At 34.8% G+C, this 20,958-nt stretch overlaps 1 pseudogene; it reads left to right on the forward strand.

Annotated features, from left to right (window-relative positions):
- Positions 1-10,052: 10,052 nt before the first annotated feature.
- Positions 10,053-10,152, forward strand: LOC138825029 (U6 spliceosomal RNA; annotated as a pseudogene).
- Positions 10,153-20,958: the final 10,806 nt, after the last annotated feature.

Below are 20,958 nucleotides of genomic sequence, written 5' to 3' on the forward strand. Positions count from 1 at the left end.
GTGCTCAACTTGAACTGAAGAGCGGTGGTAGAGTGCCCAGGATCAGAATTCAAACCCCACAACCAACAAAAAGGCAAAATATGACTTTAAGTTTCCCCAGAAGGAATGACAAGATCAATAATCTTCCCAAGCAAAAAAATTAATTCCAAAATGATTCAGTGCACCTACATTTGGTGAGTTATGTTATGGAATCTGTGCTGGACATATTCTCTAAAAACAAATCATTTAGGGATACAGGTGGACCCATTACAACAATGAGATGTACAAGTCCTTATGTCAAAAAACGAACTTTACAACTTTGTTGGGGGGGGAGGATGGTATGGGGAGAGAGGGGGAGTATGGGAAGGGCTGGGAAGGGGAAAAAAAGAAGAGGCAACAATGCGTGATAAGAAATGTACACGTTATCTTGCCCATTTAATTGTAACTGCTCTGTAAGGTATTCTCACAATAAAAAAAGAAAAAAAATGTCAAATATTAGCTTTACAATAAACATCTAATATTTCTTCTTTGAAGAGAGACGTCTATACAGTTGATGTCGCTTGGCTTTCTTACTATCTTAGTTCGAATCCAACCCTGGCAGGATAGTCTGTCAAACTCTTATCTGTAATTACACAGCAAAAAAAGCCACAAGTAGATTTTTGGTTCAAGCAGTACAGTACTAGCTTTGGGGGCAGGTTAGCAGGAAACAAAACTGTTCAGGGACAGGATCCAGCCTATGAGTTCAAGCCCCATAACCAACACAAAGTAAAAAAACAAGCAAACAAAAAAAACCCAAATATTTCCTTAAAGGAGTACTGGTCTGAGAAGAGGTTCCTTTTGCTGATCATACTCACTGGATGCTTTTTTGAAATCCTTATTGCTATGGAGAATTCCGGACCAAATTAAAGGAAATGATAACTGAGTCCTGAAACAAGAAAATCATCTCAGGGGTGAAAATACCAGCGACAAGAGACTTTAAAACCTCCATGTCTTTGTTTCCTAGCAGTAGAACAGTTTTGGGGGGGTCCAGTCGTGGGTCTGAACTCTGGGCCTGAGCGTTGTCCCTCTGCTCTTCAACTCAAGGTTAGCGCTCTACAATTTGAGCCACAGCACCACTTCTGGCTTAATTTTTGCTTATATAGTGCTGACGAATCAAACCTGGGCCTCATGCATGCAAGGCAAGTGCTCTACCACTAAGGCAACTTACCAGTCCCTGCAGTAGAACATGTTTAAAACAACGTTATTTCTTTTTGTTCTATGCTGGCCTTAAAATGGCACATTATTTCTTTTTGTAATATTCTCAATTAGAAGTTTACAGAAAAGTTATATATGAGTAAAAACACACACGAAAAAGTCGGAGACAGAGTTTCCTTCAAGCCTTGGGATTTTCTTGTACAGTAAAAAGGAAAGCACAAGTTAACTTGAACTTTGTCAATCCTCTATGTTCCATTCCTCTCCTGGGATCAGTTTCCACATCCAGTAGCAGTTACTTCCAGGAACAATCTACAGTGCTGCCTGAGGTATAATGAATGTTTTCTTGCTTCACCGAAATAACACAAGGACACCCTGATCTGAGGTTACACGTGTTTCAGAGACAGCTTAGTAAAGAGAAAATATGAAATTTATATTGCTTTTAAATACATTTTCCATTAGTATATTGAGTTTAAACTTTGTAAGTTCTCTATAAATTAAGGTGAATTTTAAATGGGAAGAAGGTTCTCAGATCATTTTTTTGTGAGTGTATGTGCTGCGCATTATTTCCCAACTGTTCATGAGATAACAGTAAGGAAACAATAGCAATAATAGGAGAAAGAGAAGTTTTGTGTTTAAGTATAAGTGTTCAATGCACTATAGAAGATTCTACAAATAATACCACGTTGAAACAATAAATCCATGTCCTGTATGTAGATTTGAGAGTGATATAGAGAAAGCATTACACGTACGTGGAACAGGAAGTATGAGGCCACTCCCTTTCTAAATCACGCTTGCTAATCACGCAACTTTGTAGACAGTAGAATGGAAGCATAATTCTCTTTCCAATGCAACTCAGATATAAGAGCATGGGCTTAATTGGAAAAAAAAGTCCATCCTGAGAGAGCAGGGATTATACTAGCCATGAACTGGTGGATAAGATCACATTTATTTTCTTTCCTTTACTTATGTATTTTTTGTTGGTGGTGGTCTTGGCAATTGAACACTGGTCCTGGGAGCTGTCCCTCTGCTATTCAGCTCAAGGCTAATACTCTATACTTGAGCCACAGTGCCACTTTCAGTTTTCTTGTAGTTAATTGGAAAAAGAGTCTCCGGGACTTTCCTGCCCGGCCTGGCTTTGAACCCTATCTGAAGATCTCACCACCATCCAGCTTAGGATCACACTTCTAACAGTGTACACACAACATATATAATGTGCATGCTTATGTATCTTTATATGAATTCTTAAGTTAAAAATCTAGGCTACAGCTTAGCCTTTACACTCACGAAAATGTTTGTAATTTAAAAGTTGATACTCCTGGAGAAATAAAACCTAAGAATGTAAAGGTGTCGGGGAAGGTCAGTTTGCATCCAGCCTGGGCAGAACAGTCTTTGAGAAACTATAACAAAAGCTGGATTGGAAGAATGGCTCAAGTATTGGAATACCAGTCATGAGCAAGATTGCTGAATAAGATCTTGAGGCTTTTGCATACATACATACAATCATACACATATATACAGAGACACTTATATGTGCACACACAAATACACATATTAAGCAACTCTCAGAATATGTGGAAAAATTTACAAAACAATAGAAAATATGTCCCGAGTAAGACTAGAATCAAATGATAATTTTTAATGTTAGAAAGTCCTCAAGTGAATCTTCTTCAAAAAGTTTAAGAATATTACATAGATAGAGACCAGAGATAGTAATAGAGTCAAGTAATCATTATTAATGTCATCAGGTCCATGGAGGAATGAATCAGAGACTGCTTCAGGTGCATCTGAAAATGTTCAAATCCTGTGTCAAATGTTAGAACATCTTTGAAAAGAGCACAAGAACACTCTGAGCAGTATAGTGGATAATATTACTGGAGAAATTCAGAATTGCTAGTCTGTATCTAGATTAAATAAACCAAGAAACTATGGAGGGGCAATGTGATACAAGGCTAGAATTCTAGCACTCAGACTAAGACAGGAGATTAGATAGTGGAATTACACAGTGATACCTTCCCTGGACCAGGTAGTATAATTTTGTCTTAATAAAACAAACCAAACAAGAAATGAATACAAAATTGTAAGTTTGGGCTAATTTTGTCATTATGTTTTGAGAAGTCATGTTTCCTATTGAAATGCAACTCATATATAATCCTCAGTTGTGTTTGAAATTTTCTCTTCATTCATGAACATTCTTAGATGCAAAATGGCTCATGATTCCCATCCAAAATGTGAAAAAGAAAGTGATCATCATTCTGATAGATTCCAAGGAAAGGAAGAAGGATTACAAAAGCTTAAGCTTGGAAAAATAGCAAAGTTAATCTAATGTAGCACTATGTAGATCTTGCTAAATTAGAGTTTAGATTTAAAATAAATGTTTAGGTTTTGTTTGTAATTTCATATTCTATCAGATACTACAAAATCCTTTTTAAGTAGAGGGTTTAATTGACAAATTTACAAATGTTTCTTGCATGCTATTTGCCTAGAATATTCTTTCATGAGAGTTATAATTAGAACTCAGTTAGTAGATAATTCCAAAACTTCATGTATAAAATGATAATGTGAATGATAATGTGAATAATGTAGACAGAGTTGGCAAAAAATGGATGATATTAATTTATAAATTTAGAAAAAGGGCGATTTTTTGAGGCTTTTGTATAACATGGTATGAAGAGAATAATTGTGTGACATCTTCTTTCTTCTACCTGTATGTAAGACAGGAAGCAATTTCCTTAATTACGTGCCTCTGTATACAGTGAGAAAAATGCTAGGTTTGGGATTTGTTTTATTTTCGTTTTTGTTTTATTTGTTTGTCCTAGGGCTTGAACTCGGGGAATGGACACTGTCTCTGAGCCTGTTTATGCTCAAGGCCCGTGCCCTACCACCTCAAACTCAGCTCACTTGTGTCTGGCTTTTCCTAAGAACTTTATTGGAGATAAGAATCTAGAGAACCTTCCGGCCTGGGTGGGCCTTTGCCAATGTCTAGTGCATTGGGGTCCCTGGGTAAGGGTAACGAAATCACCAGGACACTGGGAATGCAGAGTGCAAACAGCAATTGCCACTACATGCTGTGCTTTATTGTTAGTGGTATTTAACGACAAGCAAGCATGATCTTTGCCAAAATTTGGTCAGAAGACATTGACACAAAAATTTCAACAAGTACATTTTTACTTGACCTATGAGACAATGTCTTGGTATATTATTATCTAAACTATTTTAGTGCAAGCTCAAACCAGTCAGGAAAATGCTTGACTAGCTGTTCATCTATGATTAAGCAAGAAAAAGAGCTACTTCCTCAGCTCCCAGCAGTCTGTGACATGTGTTTTGAGATATGGAGAGAGAACATTTTCCCTCTCTAGCCCGGCATGCCAAGAGCTTTCCTAATACTCAAACTCGGTCTTCAGATAATCCTGAGGCCGGAGCCTGCATCATTCTGCCCCTTCAACCTAGACCCTGAGTCTTCACAGGCTTTTAACTGTAATCTTACAATCTTAGCATCCTTATTATCTATGATATTTAAAAAGTATAAATATAAATAATATTTCCAAGAATACCAGTGGAGGAAAAATGATGCAACCCAGTTTATAGTGGTGTTCTTTCCAGAACACGGAGGGCATCACATTAGCAGAGGTGCAGTGTATTTTCACAATGGAGATAAGCTATTCTTGATGTGAATTAAGGGAATTTTGAGGTGCACCCTACAAGTTGGAAACTGGTGGTGTAGGATGACTTTATGGCATAAATCTTGTGATTGATGGTCAAGAAATAATAGCTTAATCTGACAAACAACTGCTTACTCTTGAAGAATTAATTATAACATGCTTCATAGTTTTATCCTTTATCAGAATGTGGCTCTTTTTCTGTTCACTTCTCAGTCTGTAACACCCCATTGGAAAATGCACCTATTGCAGAATTACATAACATGCAAACAGGTATATTTTGAATCTCTCAGGAATGGAATGTTCAGAATTTGAAAATGAGTAGTTATTAGTCATAGGAATTTTGAAGAACACATACATTCTGTCCTCTTAACAACTTATTAACTTTTAAAAGTTATGGGTTTCCATAGAATTAAACTGTTTTCTCTTTTAGTATAAGAAAGTACTAAATTTATTCTATTTTCAAAATATTGGCAAGTATATTGTGAAAAAATTTTCTAGTTGGATATCATTCAAGTTGATGACCCTCTGATAAAGAAGAGGTAATTAATTCAAATTAGATGCTAAATAATACTGATTTTTAAAAAGTTACTACATAAAGAATAATATTTACTATACCAAAACAGTGAAAATTTATTTCATCAGCTTATTTTTTAAATTTAATTTTAATGTGAAAGTGATGTGCACTGGGGTTATAGCCATTGGAAGGTACTGAATACATAACTTTTCAAACTTGTTATCCCCTCTCTCATTTTTCTCACAGTTTTTCCTTCATCACAATACCCCTCAGACGTTGTAATGTACATTTCCAACTTATTGTCTTGTGAGAATTGCTATTGCATTGGTTTGCTCTTTGTCCTTTGCCTCACCGTTTTTTTTGTACCTGTTCCCTTAACTAATTAAGGTAAATGTATACAAAATACACAGGGTACCAAAATCAAACACAGCAGAGGATAAACCTTAGGGGAAAATCTCAAAGAAAATAGAAATCACATAGTTCATCAAAACAACAACTGCAAATAAATATTTCTTTTTCCATATCTTGGAGTTCATTTTGCTCAGCATCAGCTTATATGGTCATATATATGCATAACAAAGGCACTGGAAAATAGTAGTTTCATGGATACTATATCATGAAAACAACATGTTAACTCTTTTTGTTGGTAAGGGCGGGATTATGATTGGTGAATTCAAGATTCTGATAAAGGAATTTCAAAAGAGCTTTAAAATTTATGACAGGTAAATTTTAATTGTTCAAACTTTTTAACAACTTAGCCTATTAAGAACATTTAAAATTGTCTGGGAAAATAGGCTTTCATGCAAAGAAATCCGTGTAGACTTAGTTGAGAGGGAGCAATGTGGGTGAATATGGCTCATTTTCACAGTAAACAAACAAGCCTCACAAACCTTGCTGTAAATCCTGTAGGTTCTCTTGAGAATTGTCCTTACCCAGGAAATATACTCTCACTGTGTGAAACAAGGTTGCAGTGGAATTTAAATTCAAAGTTCTTTTTAAAAAAGACATCAAAATTTGTGAATTGACATTTAATTACTAAACAGTAATTCTCTGAAAAAGAAGGGAAGATGTAATTCAAAATCACTTACTTTAATAAAAGTATGAGAAAAGAGTAGTGAAGGTAGTGAAGAAAGGTGAGAGAACCCATACAGGACTGTTTTCTCTCCAGTGGTGTAATGGGATCTTGACCTTGTTTCTTCCATTCTATCTTCACAAGCTATAAAGTGTAGCTCGGGACTGGAGTAACCAGTTCAGATAAAGAATACTCAAAGTGTGGGGGCTGGGAAAGTGGCTCAGGGGTAGAGCGCTTGCCTTGCATGCCTGAGGCCCTGGGTTCGATTCCTCAGCATCACATAAGCAAAAAGAAAAAAGCCGGAAGTGGAGCTGTGGTTCAAGTGGTAGATCGCTAGCCTTGAGCTGAAGAGCTGAGGGACAGCGTCCAGGCCCAGAGTTCAGGCCCCACGACCGGACCCCCCCAAAAAAAGAGAATACTCACAGAAGAAAATATTTGCAGTCGATGTAGGTGATTTATAACCTTTGACAATCTATTCAAATCTGTTCAAGATTCTCCCCTACCCCAAACTGCCCTCTTTGGACAGCTTTGTTTGTTTTCCCATGACTGCCCTTCATTAACTGATTAAAATTTTGTGAGCTCATATACATACTCTCTAAGCATTGCTGTTTGGTTGTGATTTTTGTGTGTTTTTGTTTGTAGTTGTGTTTTTAACTGAATTTCAAAAGGTTGTGCATTTGTGTTACAATTAAATATGTCCACCTAATTGTCCAATGCTCCTGGATCAGAGTCACTCCTTCTATCATTCTCAACCAACCCTTTCTCCAAGATTTATTGCAGATTTAGGACTTCCTTTATTACATGTGTACATTGAGTATTCTAGCTGTACTTGCCCCTTGTTCCATTTTTCATTCATTTTATGTCTTTACTATTATTCCTTTCTGGTTTCAACTTCCTGATAGTCGTTCTGTTAAACTGTCTGTTAATACATTCCAAGAAGTTTCAATCCCACATATATTTGAAATGATGTCAGCTTATATTTCAATAATTCATTCATCTGCAATAACAATTTGCAAGACTGGAGACGTGAAGCACCAAGACATGATTTTATTCTCATCGTTTTGGAAGATTAATCTTTAGTCAACAAGAAAGTTTAAACATCACTTAGAATTTATAGCTAACTACCAGTTTTTATAAATGGCTTTGTACAATGGTGTGTGATTATTTTATTTTACATGGGATGATATTTTCTACTACCTATAAATTTTGGAAAAAGAAGAAAAATAAATTTACTACTGTAGAGGAATATGATAACAATAGAAGACAGATTTTATGTTTGTCACATCTCTGATCAGTACTCATATTCAAGACTTAAAGTCATATTTCTTACTATGTTAGACAGATAGGGAAAATATATGATAAGGCAACACATGATAAGGCAACTATTAGTGACTTTTTAAAATGTACCTTCTTATATGATGAAATTTACTTTATTAGCTAATATTTGGGTTTGAATTATGGGAGGCTGATGTATTTAACACATTTCTGGAAGGCACCTACTGAACAACGCAAATGGTGCGAGATACTATTTCTACACTTTAATGAATGGTTGAACTTATTTGTCATTAGTGCTGGGTAAACAAATCAACTCTATTGTAACTTGATTCCTACACTTGAAAAACTTAATGTCACTATCATCTACTTGTCAAGTGTTATTTTGGTGAATATGATTATAAAAAGTTTATTTGAAAAGGAATATACTTTCAAGAGATTAAATGTATGTTATCATTGGTTTGAGAATGACAACATTTTTAGACTACAGAACCAAGTTTTACTGAAGTACCAGTGTTTTGAAGTACTAAGGGTCTTCTCAATTAATGGTTTTCGAAATTATATTTGAACTCCAAGTCAAGATTTCCTAGCCTTGGTAGAACAATTATGGATCTAACATTCAGGAATTATTTTTCGGCCTACTTATGCTGGACTGAAATCTTCCATTCATCATTAGGAGAGGGGTATTAAAAATAATCTTGTGACATTTGTGATTTTGTTTACTCATATGGGCTGGTCATCTGTAAATTGAAAGTTTGAACTACAGTACTTTCTGTCATATTTTGTGATCTCATCTTTCATTTTAAGTTGCCTTACATTTCACAATTGTTTACTGCTAATTCCTGCAAGGAATTGGGCACTGAAATATTATAGGAAATGAGAAAATGAGATGGGTCTTCAATTACTTTCTCTTAGCATGTTGCATGGGCCAAGGTGAGAAGTCTTGCCCATGTTATCTGATGATGCAGGTAACTGGGACCTGATATCCTCATACCCATGGGTACTGCAGAAGAATAATAGCTTTTAGGCATCATATCAGCAAAAATTTGGGTATAATCAGTAAGAACGCTTCAGAAATATGGAAAAAAAACACTTTGGGACTAGCGAGTTAACACAAGAAACACATCAGCAGTGTAAAATCTCTTCTAGATTAGAGGAAAACAATACTGCTTTTTTTTTTTACTATGTGAATTCAGAAGACCAAGAACACTTAGAAGGTATCACAAGTTTATACCGAAGACATTGCATTGATACTTTTTATATTCTAATATATATTCTAAACCTAATTATTTATGTTCCAATCTATTTATGGGAATAATTTTAAATTTATTTGTCAAATTACCAATGAATTCTAGTAAGATTCACTGTGTGAAATTTAAGATCAGCACATATAAATATAAAATATATATGTATATATAATACAAGAAATTGTTATGCAATGTTCCGTTGTGGTTAGGGCATCAAAGGCAACTCTGTTTTAAAGTATTATTCCATTATCTCTACCTCAGTTTTTGGTAGAGTTAGACCTAAAACTTTACCATTTGTAAATTTACAGCCTGGAGGCAAGAGGAAACACTTTGTTTAAAACATTACCAATTTAAGGCCTAATATCGAGGAAAAACATATGGACTTCTCCAGGAGTTTTGGAAATATTTGGTGATAGAAAGTCAGTAGTGCAAGTTCCTGCCTGGTTGGATGGTAGACAGGCCAGGATATTAGGTAAACATGAATATGAACATTTTTTTACATTCTTGGCTTTAGCTAGTTTTGAAATGATAGGAATAATAAACAATTATATTTTGATAAAATACCTTCTATTCTGAAGAATTAAGTCTGAAGTGTTCATATCTCTATGAACCCTTGTAACTAAGATTAGTTTTGTTCCAGTAAGACAATCTATGCTGTCAGGTAAGATATTCTGGTTGGTCTGTTCCTACATGGAAGAAGGGTGAAGGGACAGAAAGACATTTGTACCACTGAGACCTCATTTAGAAAATTTTAAGCTGCAGAAGTTTAGAAGTAGCTCTTAAGCAAGGCTTACTTTGAATCCATTAGCTCCACAAAGCTAACTCAGTTGATAAATAAGTACTTGAAAAGCCATTACCTTTGAACTTAGCTATAAAGGCTTCAAAATATGATCAAATTTAAAATGAAAACGACAAAATAGTCATTGACAAAAAATTGCAAATATGAGCAATCGACCAAACAATATAAGTTTTTTCCACTATACATAGAAATTTAGAGAAATAAGATCAATAGCATTTTTAGTAACAATAAAGGTTCCTTGTTACAAATAGGCAACCAAGGATATATGCCTGTATAAAGATTACATCGTTAACTACTTAAATTTAGAGGATACTCCATGCTTCAGCAGCAAGTCTACACAAATTACAACAATACAGACATTAACATGGCACTTGCACAAGGATGGCATGAAAATATGTGAATTATTCCATATTTTTCATTCTTCAAATGCAATGAAAAACAGTTATTAAAAAGTTGATTACAAAAATACAAGTGTAACAAAACCTGTAATTCATAGAATTAAAGGTTAGTTTGACATCAGTGTATTAAACTTTCACCTTCGAAAGGCCCTTACATAGCATAACCTTTACAATACTTGAAATTAGATAACATTATCTTTTTATCCCAAAGAAATAAAATAATATAAAGACTTAGGAAAAAGGAATCTTAAACTTTTCCTATATGGAAAGTAATCTGAAAGGACACATTTATTAATGAACCTATATATTATAAAACAATGTAGACTTCAAAGTATTATATCTAGAAGACAATGAAATAGATTATGGACTTTATACAAACATAGATACTTTTTTCAGACAATCACCAGGAATATCTTTAATTTCTATACTATTCTTTTCAACAGATAAGATAAAATTAAAAAAATCACAAACTCTGCAGAAATCATTATAGATGCATACAAACAACTCTTGAATACATTTTGTCATCAAAGTCAGGCAATTCACGTGGAAGAATAACATGGAATCCATAAACTTTTAAATTAAGATCTTGCTGTTATTTTGTATTATGAAAATATTTTGTAGGGACAGAAAGGATGGACTGGCACTTTTGAAATTTAAGAAACTTAACCAAACCATGACTACATAGGAGAACAATTTGTACAGCCTTCCACAACTTCAAAGAGTTAGTGATACATACTTATGCTTTTGGCAATATCAAATGCAGTTTCTTCCAAGTTGTTCTTCAGTCCGGTTTGAAATCATGTTTAAACAGAAGGAGATACAGCGTATCTTTGCTATTTCTATCCCAAGAAACAATATTTAAGGAGGTCAAGAGGCCTTTAGTTTGGGGATTGGTATCTGCATCGTGATGAAGTAAGAAAGAATCCATTCTGGTATTATTCCACATGTACGCACTGTGCAGGGGTGCCAAGCCATTCAGAATTCTTGCATGAATATCTGCCTTGAGCTACCAACTCATGGACAATGTCAAAATGTCCACTCTAGGATTCCCGATGAAGAGGGGTATACTTACCTCATTTCTAGTATACATATGAGTGGCCTTTTTGGAAAGTAGTCTCAGCACTATAGTAAGCCGATTAATTTCAGCATCTCAAAGAAGAAATTTGCATGGATTCTTCTCCATTATTTTCTTGCAATTGATACCTTCCTCACGTTTTCATCTTGTTCCTTGTCTTCATCAGAATTGCCTAACCAGAGACTTTGAGTACCAGTGGGAATGAGGTGTCCATGTATTTCCCCAATAGTTCACGTAGGTTGAAATGGTCAGAAAAATCCGGTGAATTTTCTGCATGTTTTTTCACCATGATTTATTTTCTCTTTTTCCATTTTTACTATTTTAAATTATGGTAAGTGGGGAGTACTGAATTGATAGAGAGCAGAGGAAAGATTTTCCTCCGTATTAAAATGCAGACTGAAAATGAGGGACAGTGGTGTCTTCATATGCAGCTTATTCTAGGAAGGAGAAAATAGGAAACAAAGCCTACTATGTAAATGATTTGGGAAATACAAAGATATAGTGTAAGAGAAATTACTATTCAATATATGAGCTGTAAGAGCTTTCTAATAGATCCATTATTTATTGGTAACCAACATTAGAAAAAAATGTATAATGCAGTAGTAAAATAGAAGTCCTTTGTATGACTACCTAAATTCTTGTTTTTTCTTTAAACACTTGTTTCCATCTAAAAAAATTAGGCCTGGGCTGGGAAGGTGGGTCAGTGGTAGAGCGCTTGCCTTGCATGCCAGAGGCCCTGGGTTTGATTCCTCAGCATCACATAAGCAAAAAGAAAAAAGCCGGAAGTGGCGCTGTGGCTCAAGTGGTAGAGCGCTAGCCTTGAGCTGAAGAGCTGAGGGACAATGCTCAGGCCAGAGTTCAGGCCCCACGACCGGACCAAAAAAAAAAAAAAAGGTAGGCCTATCTATTCTCTTCAGGTGATTTTGATGATTGAAGATGCTTAATGAGAAGTCAAAATATATTAGTAGTCCATTGATATCAATTAAATTTCATTGTTTCTTCTTGGAGAATATAATGATCAAAGCAATAGTTCAGAATCAGCAATCAATAGTTCAGCATCATGCTTCCAGTGCAAGTGGATCTCCAGTAAGTAATCCTGTGTACCATTTTCCACGAAGTTTTGTCACAGATACAATCTGCCTGCCTTCTCTAGCTGCTTTCCTAGCCTGGACCTTTTCTTTCATTGTGCAGGAAAAGTGTGATTCAACCGATTTCAGTCAGATCTGTTCCAAGAATTATCAAGGATTTAGATTCTTTTTTAAAAAAATTAGTTGTGGGGCCTGAACTCTGGGCTTGGGCACAGTCCTTGAGCTCTTCAAATCAAGGCAAGTGCTCTACCACTTGAGCCACAGAACAACTTCTGTGGTTCTGTTTATGTGTGCTGATTTGTTAAATGGTAGAGCAGAAAGTGAAATAAATAATGCAACCAAAAGTATAAAAGCAAAATAAATTAGGATAATTATGGAGCAACCATATTGTCTCTGAGAATCATGAAAGAGAGAGAGAGAGAGAGAGAGAGTGTGTGTGAGAGAGAGAGAGAGAGAGAGAGAGAGAGAGAGAGAGAGAGAGAGAGAGAGAGAGAGAGAGATGTGCAATCACCTAGCTAGCCAAAAAATCCATGCTTCTGATCCATTTACAAAGCAAACAATTTTATTTTTTATTTGTTAAAGGAGATGGAAATAGAATTTATACATTAACTGGAAATTAGTAAATACATTTTTAGTAGCCTACATAAAGAGATATAGCTCTGACCAAATTACAAACAAGAATCTTAATCCTTGGGCTGGGAAAGTGGCTCAGTGGTAGAGTGCTTTTCTTGCTGCTTACTACAGTGCGGAGACTAATTTCCAAAAAGGACACTCCTATGAATACTAGGGATGAGGATGAGTATACCCCTCTTCATCGGGAAGCCTAGAGTGGACACTTAGACATTGTCCATGAGTTGGTAGCTCAAGGCAGATATTCATGCAATTACTGTGAATGTCTGGACATCCCTGCACAGTGCTTACATGTGAAACATTGCAACAGTACAGACACACACACACACACACACACACACACACACACACACACACACACACACAAACACACACACACATCATCATCATCATCATCAGATTTCTTCTTAAGTATTTTTTTTTTTTTTTGTCGGTCGTGGGGCTTGAACTCTGTGCCTGGGCGCTGTCCCTCAGCTCTTCAGCTCAAGGCAAGCCCTCTACCACTTGAGCTACAGCGCCACTTCCGGTTTTCGGGTGGTTTATTGGAGATAGGAGTCTCATGGTCTCTCCTGCCCGGGCTGGCTTTGAACCGCGATCCTCAGATCTCAGCCTCCTGAGTAGCTAGGATTACAGGCGTGAGCCACCAGCTCCCGGCTTCTTAAGTATTTTTTGTGTATGGTCTTAAGAAGAAATTTACATTACTAACTTGAATTTCTGACAGAACAATATAATCACTATACATCTTGCTTCTATACTCTCAATATTAAATTGCTATCTAAGTATGTGCAATAGATAATTATAGGAAAAAGTAGGAGCCACACTGGTGGCTCATGTCTTTATTCCTAGCTAATCAGAAAGACAAAATCTGATGATTGTGGTTTGAAACCAGAGCAAGAAAAAAAGTCCATTAGATTCTGGTTTGAAAGTAACCAGCAAAAGCTAGAAATGGAGCTTTGGTACAAGCAATAAAATGCTAGACTTGAGAAAACTAAAACAAAATCATAACAAATTCTGGGACAGAGCTAGGCCCTGAGTTCAAGTTTTAGTATTAGTATTTAACTAATGAAGGAATGAATTAGTTAAAGAATTACCTAAAATAAATTAAGTGGTCACAAGTGGAGGGGCAGATGAAATGTAACTACCATGGTGACTGAATTATGTATTATTTTGTAATAAGGCAAATTATCATTTGTCCTAATCACTAATATTTTATTTGAACTTTTTTGTACAATAAACCCTGAATTTGGCATGCATGTATATGTGTGTGAACGTGTGTCTGTGTTTGTGTGTGTGTGTGTGTGCTGTTGCAATGTTGCTTGCCAATATGAACAGGGTGAGGCTGAAAAGAACTGTGTTGCAATGTTGTTTTATTTATCAGTGTTCTGTCCTGTCATTTCAGTGGAACCACCCTTCTGTACATTTTATTTGTTAATAACATCATCATAATCAAAGCATTTACAACATAAGTTAGATAAAAGCGATCATTTTCAGTTCTTAATATATGTTAGGTAAAAAGATACACACATAATCAGGTAGTAATTTATTGCTGTAAGATGACTGTCAGTACAAAATATGTATTTGAAATCTTAAATTGGTTATATTTTTAAGAAATATTCATGGAGTGATTTTGACCGACTTGAAGAAATAGGTATTGCTCTCTGGTTTTTTCTGTGAAACTCAAGGTGGATAAACACTTTCCAAATTTCTGTTGAAAATAACTTTCTTTGTAATATCATATCTATTCACACTATGATAATAAACCCCGTATTTTTAAGGTTTGAATATCGCATCATATTGACTGAAAATCAGTATTGTGGCTATGCTTGTTAGATATATATTTAAAAAAAAACAAAAACACGTGTCATCTCCAGATTGTGGATGCATTTGAAGTTGTTTTGTACATACAAATACAAATGTTCCTTCATTAATAGTTCTTTTGTGGGAGTAACGATCACAACTTCAACAAATAAGCCTTTTCAAATATCTTTTCCAATATAAATAACATCCCAGAACGAGTCTTGCAATTTTGAAAACCATTTAAATATTTTAGTAATATTTTAGTTCATTAACTATACAGCTAAAGATATTTCTGAAATAAATATTGTTAAGATCTGAAAATGTAAGTGTGTATATAGGCTCTTTTATGGATCATTTTATGAAAAGCCAGTTTTTATGAAACTAAAAGAAATAGAATAAAAGAATGTAAGTGAATTGGGTAACCTAATTATTAGTATAATTTTGCTTTCTATTAGCACAGTCCTTTGAATGTAGATGACGCAGTTAAATTATTTTTGTGTCACTGTGCTTCACTTATTTTTAGAATCTTCGTAGTTATAAGAGTGAATTTGTAGTATAAATAAATGTCTTTTAATATGGTTAGGATTAATCTTGTGTTTTGTGTTCTACTACCATGAAAATGAGTTATTTTCAAGTGTTAATAGTTTATAATTGAATCTTCAGTATCATAAGAAATTTTGAAAAACATTGGTAGTATTGATGTCTTTATTTTGAGGGGGAGGGGTACGGTAGTTGGGCCTGAACTCTGGGCACTATCCCTCAGCTCTTAAGCCCCACTCTAGCGCTCTACCACTTGAGCCACAGCGTCACTTCCACTTTTTTCTTTATACTTGTGTGCTGCTAAGGAATCGAACCCAGGGCTTCATGCATCCAAGGCAAGCACTCTACCACTAAGCCACCTTCCCATCCCTTCATGTCTTTTTAAACCAATAGTATTCACAAGTTGGAGAGTCTTTAATTCATACTTAGGTCTTGGTGTCTATGATTTTTTATCCTCTCATTCCTAACATTAATGATAGGTCAGAGTGCATTTTTGAGTATAGGAAAGGTAAAATATTTATCTGGGGTCAAAGGTGATTTTTATATCAGTCTTGCTTTAATAGCATTTTGAAGTAGTACCTTTCTCTCAAAATGTTGGGTATAAAAAGCAATCAAAATACTTGAATGGTAAACAACTTAGTTGAGCTACAAAGTGGAAATGATTTGTCTATAAGACCTGCAGAATGTTTCCATCAGGAATTGGGGAGGTCATTCTTTCAGTAAGACAGTGTTAAACAGAAATAGGGTCCCCAGGCAGTGCAGTGATGAGTGAAGGGATAAAATATGATTTCTACTATTTTGAGCTAGAAATCAAGAATATTATACTTGAGCAGTTCCTTTCACCAGGGAGGTATGCATTGATTATGAACTTCGAGTTTTCATATTACAGTTCCCTATTTTCTAACAAAGATAAAGTGAAATATTGTGAAAGTGAAAACAATAATTCGGGAAATTTTCCTATAATTTGTAGACTAAGTGCTGGTATTTTAGTCATAAAATAGAATGAGGTTAATTGATACAGTCAGAGATGATCGTCAGGCTAACACTTACCATGTGTGCAATGTTGTAGTAGTAATTCCAACTCTGAAGACTTCAATATCATCATCTGAGAGATAAAAATGTAAGGAGTTCCACTTTATAGAATTATTGTGAGGATTCAATTATATACCATAGGTAAAGTACTTGGAAAAACAATCAATTAGCATTTGGCAAATTCTACCTCTTATTTTATCATGTGATGAATTCTAACATTTTTACTGTGATTTTATATGTGCAATGTGATGTATTGATATTCATTGCATTGATCACTTTTCTGTCACTATGAGGAAAATACCCGTAAAGAATATTTCTGAGGAGGAAACTATTATATTGACTCATGGATTAAGAGAACACAGTTTAAGATCAAATATCTCCATTGTTTTTAATCATATTTTTATTATCTTAACTAGGTGTATACGGGAATTTCCATTCAATAAATGAATTTTTAACTATAGCGGATCTTTATATAACTTTTCCCTACCCTTCCAAACCTCACCCCACTTTAATTTTTTTCTAATTTCATATTATTTGCATTAAATATTATGTCTTCACTTTTTTCCTCCATAACTCTCTTTATTCCTTCCCTTTGACTTCCCCTCACATCTTCCAAGTGATAGTTTCCTGGTATTCATTTTGTTAGATTAAAAGTTCAATTTTATAAGAAATTACACCTTTTAAATACTGCTCTGAAAAATGAAAACTTTGGTTAATACTGATGTCTAACTTGCATAAAATTCTGGCTTCCAAATATGCGACAGAACATGAGTCCTTTGTGTGTCTGCCTCTCACTTCATTTACTTAACATATTTTTAGATCTATCACTTTCTTTGTAAATAATGTAACAGTGCTCATAATGGATAGGTGCAATCCAATTGTGTATATATGACACACTTTCTCCAACCATCCCTTCGCCAAAGGGCATCTTGGCTATTTCCATAACTTGGCTGTGGTGAATAGTGCAGTAATGAACAAGGTTGTGAAAGTGATTTTACTGTAACCTTTTGGAAGAATTCATCACTATCTTTCTGAGAGCCATCCTCTAGCCAGTTTTCTAGAATAAGCACATCTTCCTTTTATCTCCATCACAACGTATTGCAAGTCCTCAAAAACACACTCTCCCATACATGTCTCAATAAGCTAAAAACCACACTATGCCCATATTCTTTCAATATATTTTTAATACTTACATAAATTTAGTGAGAACCTTCTAAGTATTTTCCTAATGTGGGAATGAGAGACATAACAAGAGAGGAAAAGTAAGAAATATACATTTTAATTAGCTATTATCATATTTAAAATCTTTTTCAGCTCTAACTCATAGCCTCACTTTTTATTATTTCAATCTTTATTTGATTACTTCATCTATCCCCTAAATTATAACAGGTGAGTTATATACAGACAAAAAATTTTGGTTTGATTTTGACACTCATGTGTGAGGATGTACAATATGGGCTAATAGATGGATTGGAATTAATAGCAATTATCCATTTTGTTAAAGTAGAGATGGTTTTTTTCCAAACTGATTCATATTTCATTCAACAAAAAGAAACTTGTAACAATTCCCTTTGTTTTGCTCCTCATTAACTTTTGTTTCCATATTATATTATAATGAAGGATGATTTCATATATGTTCTGTAGATTCAAATATATGTTAAACTATTTCTACCCATATGTATTGATATATACATACATACATATATTACACAGGTTACAATGATAATTTATAACTTCTGTAACTATACAATTTACTAAATTATTAAAAACCTCGATGGTTCATGCCTGGAATCCTGGTTACTCGGGAGGCTGAGATCTGATGAACATGGTTTGAAGCCATCCTGGGCAGGAAAGTCCATGAGCCTCTTATCTCCAAACAACCAACAGAAAATAAGAATAGGAACTGTGGCTCAAAGTAATAGAGTGGTAGCCTTGAGAGAAAAAGCTCAGGGACATCACCCAGGCTCTTAGTTCAAGAACTACAATCTACCCCAAAAAATCTATTTAATTTACATCTGTGTAAGTAGAGTATTTCCATCACCGAAATGCACATCCATACTCATTTGCAAGGTAACTCTGCTTTGGCTGAAGTACCACTAAACATTATCACTAAAGTAGCATAGGAAAGTGGGTTCATTCTATCGCTCTAATGGATTTTTCTCCACTAAAATACTCAAGTGTTACAATTATTCCAATTATTTACAATCATAACTTTTTTCTTTAATATCCCTGATATTACAGTTTGAATTCAGTGTCATGCCCCCAAAATGGGTGTGCTTACCACTTTGTCATGTGCCAGCCCTAAATTAACCTGATAATTTTTCAGATAGAAACTGGCTTCCTACTTGTGTATGATCTTGGCCTCAGTCCACTTTATGTTATTCTTCCTGGAATTTAGAATAACAAGTGCATGGTATTCTGTACAGTTTTTTCTGTCTAGTCTGGGCTTTAACCACTGTTCTCACATCAGTGCACTCCCATGAAGTCAGGATTTTCATAAGCTTTTCATAGCTGATTTTTAAAAAATCTTTGCATTTCCTGCAGGTTCTTGAGTACTGAATTAATTTGTGTTTTCTTATCTTGTTTTGTTTCATTTGAATGTATGTGTTGAGTTGTTCCTCACTTTTCATTTTGTTTCTTTCCCTGATGTTCTTACCTAAAGTGCTGAGAAACCAATTCTTTTTTCTCAAGATAGTCAGGGTGAACATTATTTATTCCAAAGCAATTTCAGTAACATTTAAACACCGTCATATCTATGAATGGTATAAAAATGCTAAACGTTGAGAAGGGTGTTTTTACTTTCACGGTAGTCTTTGTCATACACAGATCATGAAATATATAAAGATAATATAACTACAGATGCATGCCAGGAGGAGAAAAACCTATTATTAATTGTTTGACAGAGGCTTCACTTCTAGTGAAAGAAATATATTGCTTGATGCAGGATTTCACAAAATCATATTGCTAGGAAGAACCTAAGCAATCATCTAATACTATAAAATTGAGTGTGAGGAATTGACTTCCTGAATAATTTACTTTTGGATCAAATAAAAGCAGGCTTCCAAAAAGAGTGTAGATTTTAGACAAACATGATGAATTTTATGTAATTATGTCCTTAGCTGATTTTTTTAATTTGTGAGCCAGTACAGGGAAATAAAGTACAGCAAAGGTAAAAAATAAAGAACTTCACATTGAAATACTCATTTGTGCGTGTGTGTGTGTGTGTGTGTGTGTGTGTGTGTGTGTGTGTTCATGCGCATGTGAGTATGCAAACGCACACGTGCATGTGCTCATGCATGCAGTCATCATTCTTGAGGCTTGATAGTGCCTGGGAATTATTCCTCAGATTCTGTGCCCAAGGATAGTGGTCTACCACTTCAGCCACTTCTTTTTTTTTTCTTTTTTTAGATAATCGCTTGTATTTTCATGATTGGACTGGCTTTGAACAGTGGTCATGACATTTCAGAATCCCGAGTAGCTATTTAAGCTTATTCATCCTCTGAGTACCTAGTTAAAATTCTGGCTGTCCTGTATGCTTCACTGCTCTTTTATTCATTTCCTGAGATAATCACAAGCCTAAGTCATATATATGTCTAATTTCTTTATACTGTTACTGCTTGGCACCAGGGCCTCCTATCTGTACTCTTAAATACTTCGGAGGCTTGAGAACAGAACCCAGGCCAAAAGGTTCGTGAAATTCCTTCTCAATCTATAGCTTGGTGCATTGGATCATTTCCACCATTCTTCACTATCTAGTTACTACGATTAGATGGATTGGGGATCCAGGCCAGTGAAGGTAGCAGTCTGGACAAGTTGGTGTTCATCTCGGATGCCATTGATGATGAGAAGGCTAAAAGGACAGATCAGGTGCATGTTCTTGTGGAAAGGAAACCCCTCTCCTAAAATTAACCACTGATATGACGCCTGCCTAGCAAGAAAACTTTACCCGAAGTTGAAATACCCACAAGTTCCCACAACCAAAATAAGTATATACATGAACATTCAAAAACTTAATACAATCTGTTCTTTGCTCTAATATCAGCTTCATCTGATTATCATATGATGTGACAGAACAGTTCCTTCATTAATCTTATGATAATTTAAAAAGACCTAAAAAATTCTTTCTCACTTATTAAGTGCAAATTAATGGCAAATTGCATCATTTCTTACATATTTGACTACCACTATAAATTCATCTTATGATTATTATTAATAGTAATATATTCTGATTTATTACTTTACTTTGTAACAGTTTTTAAAATTTTGCTTTTCTGTTGAAGTTGAAGTATTTAAATAGTATCATCAAAGTATATTCCTTGGGTATTTAGGGCAGGTTTTTACAAAGTTTTTAACCAATGGACTCTAAGAATTCTTAATTGGTATATCACTAGGTTTATTTTTCATTTCAATTTAATATTATTTTAATGGTAATGTACACAGGGGTTACAGTTATATAAATAAGGTAAAGTAATGAGTACATTTCATAGGGAAGGAACATTGCTATCTCTTCCATCGATTTTTTAGTTCACTCAAAAGAAGGAATACTGATGCTTTTGCTATTGCTATTGATCCATGGGTACTTTTGCTTTCTTTGTTAATGCATTTTTATTATAAAATCGATATACAGAGGGTTTAAACTTAATTAAGTCAACTAAAGAGTAC

The sequence above is a fragment of the Dipodomys merriami genome, unplaced genomic scaffold (genome assembly GCF_024711535.1).
Source record: "Dipodomys merriami isolate MVZ:Mamm:240054 unplaced genomic scaffold, mDipMer1.0.p SCAF_1323, whole genome shotgun sequence".
Taxonomy (NCBI): domain Eukaryota; kingdom Metazoa; phylum Chordata; class Mammalia; order Rodentia; family Heteromyidae; genus Dipodomys; species Dipodomys merriami.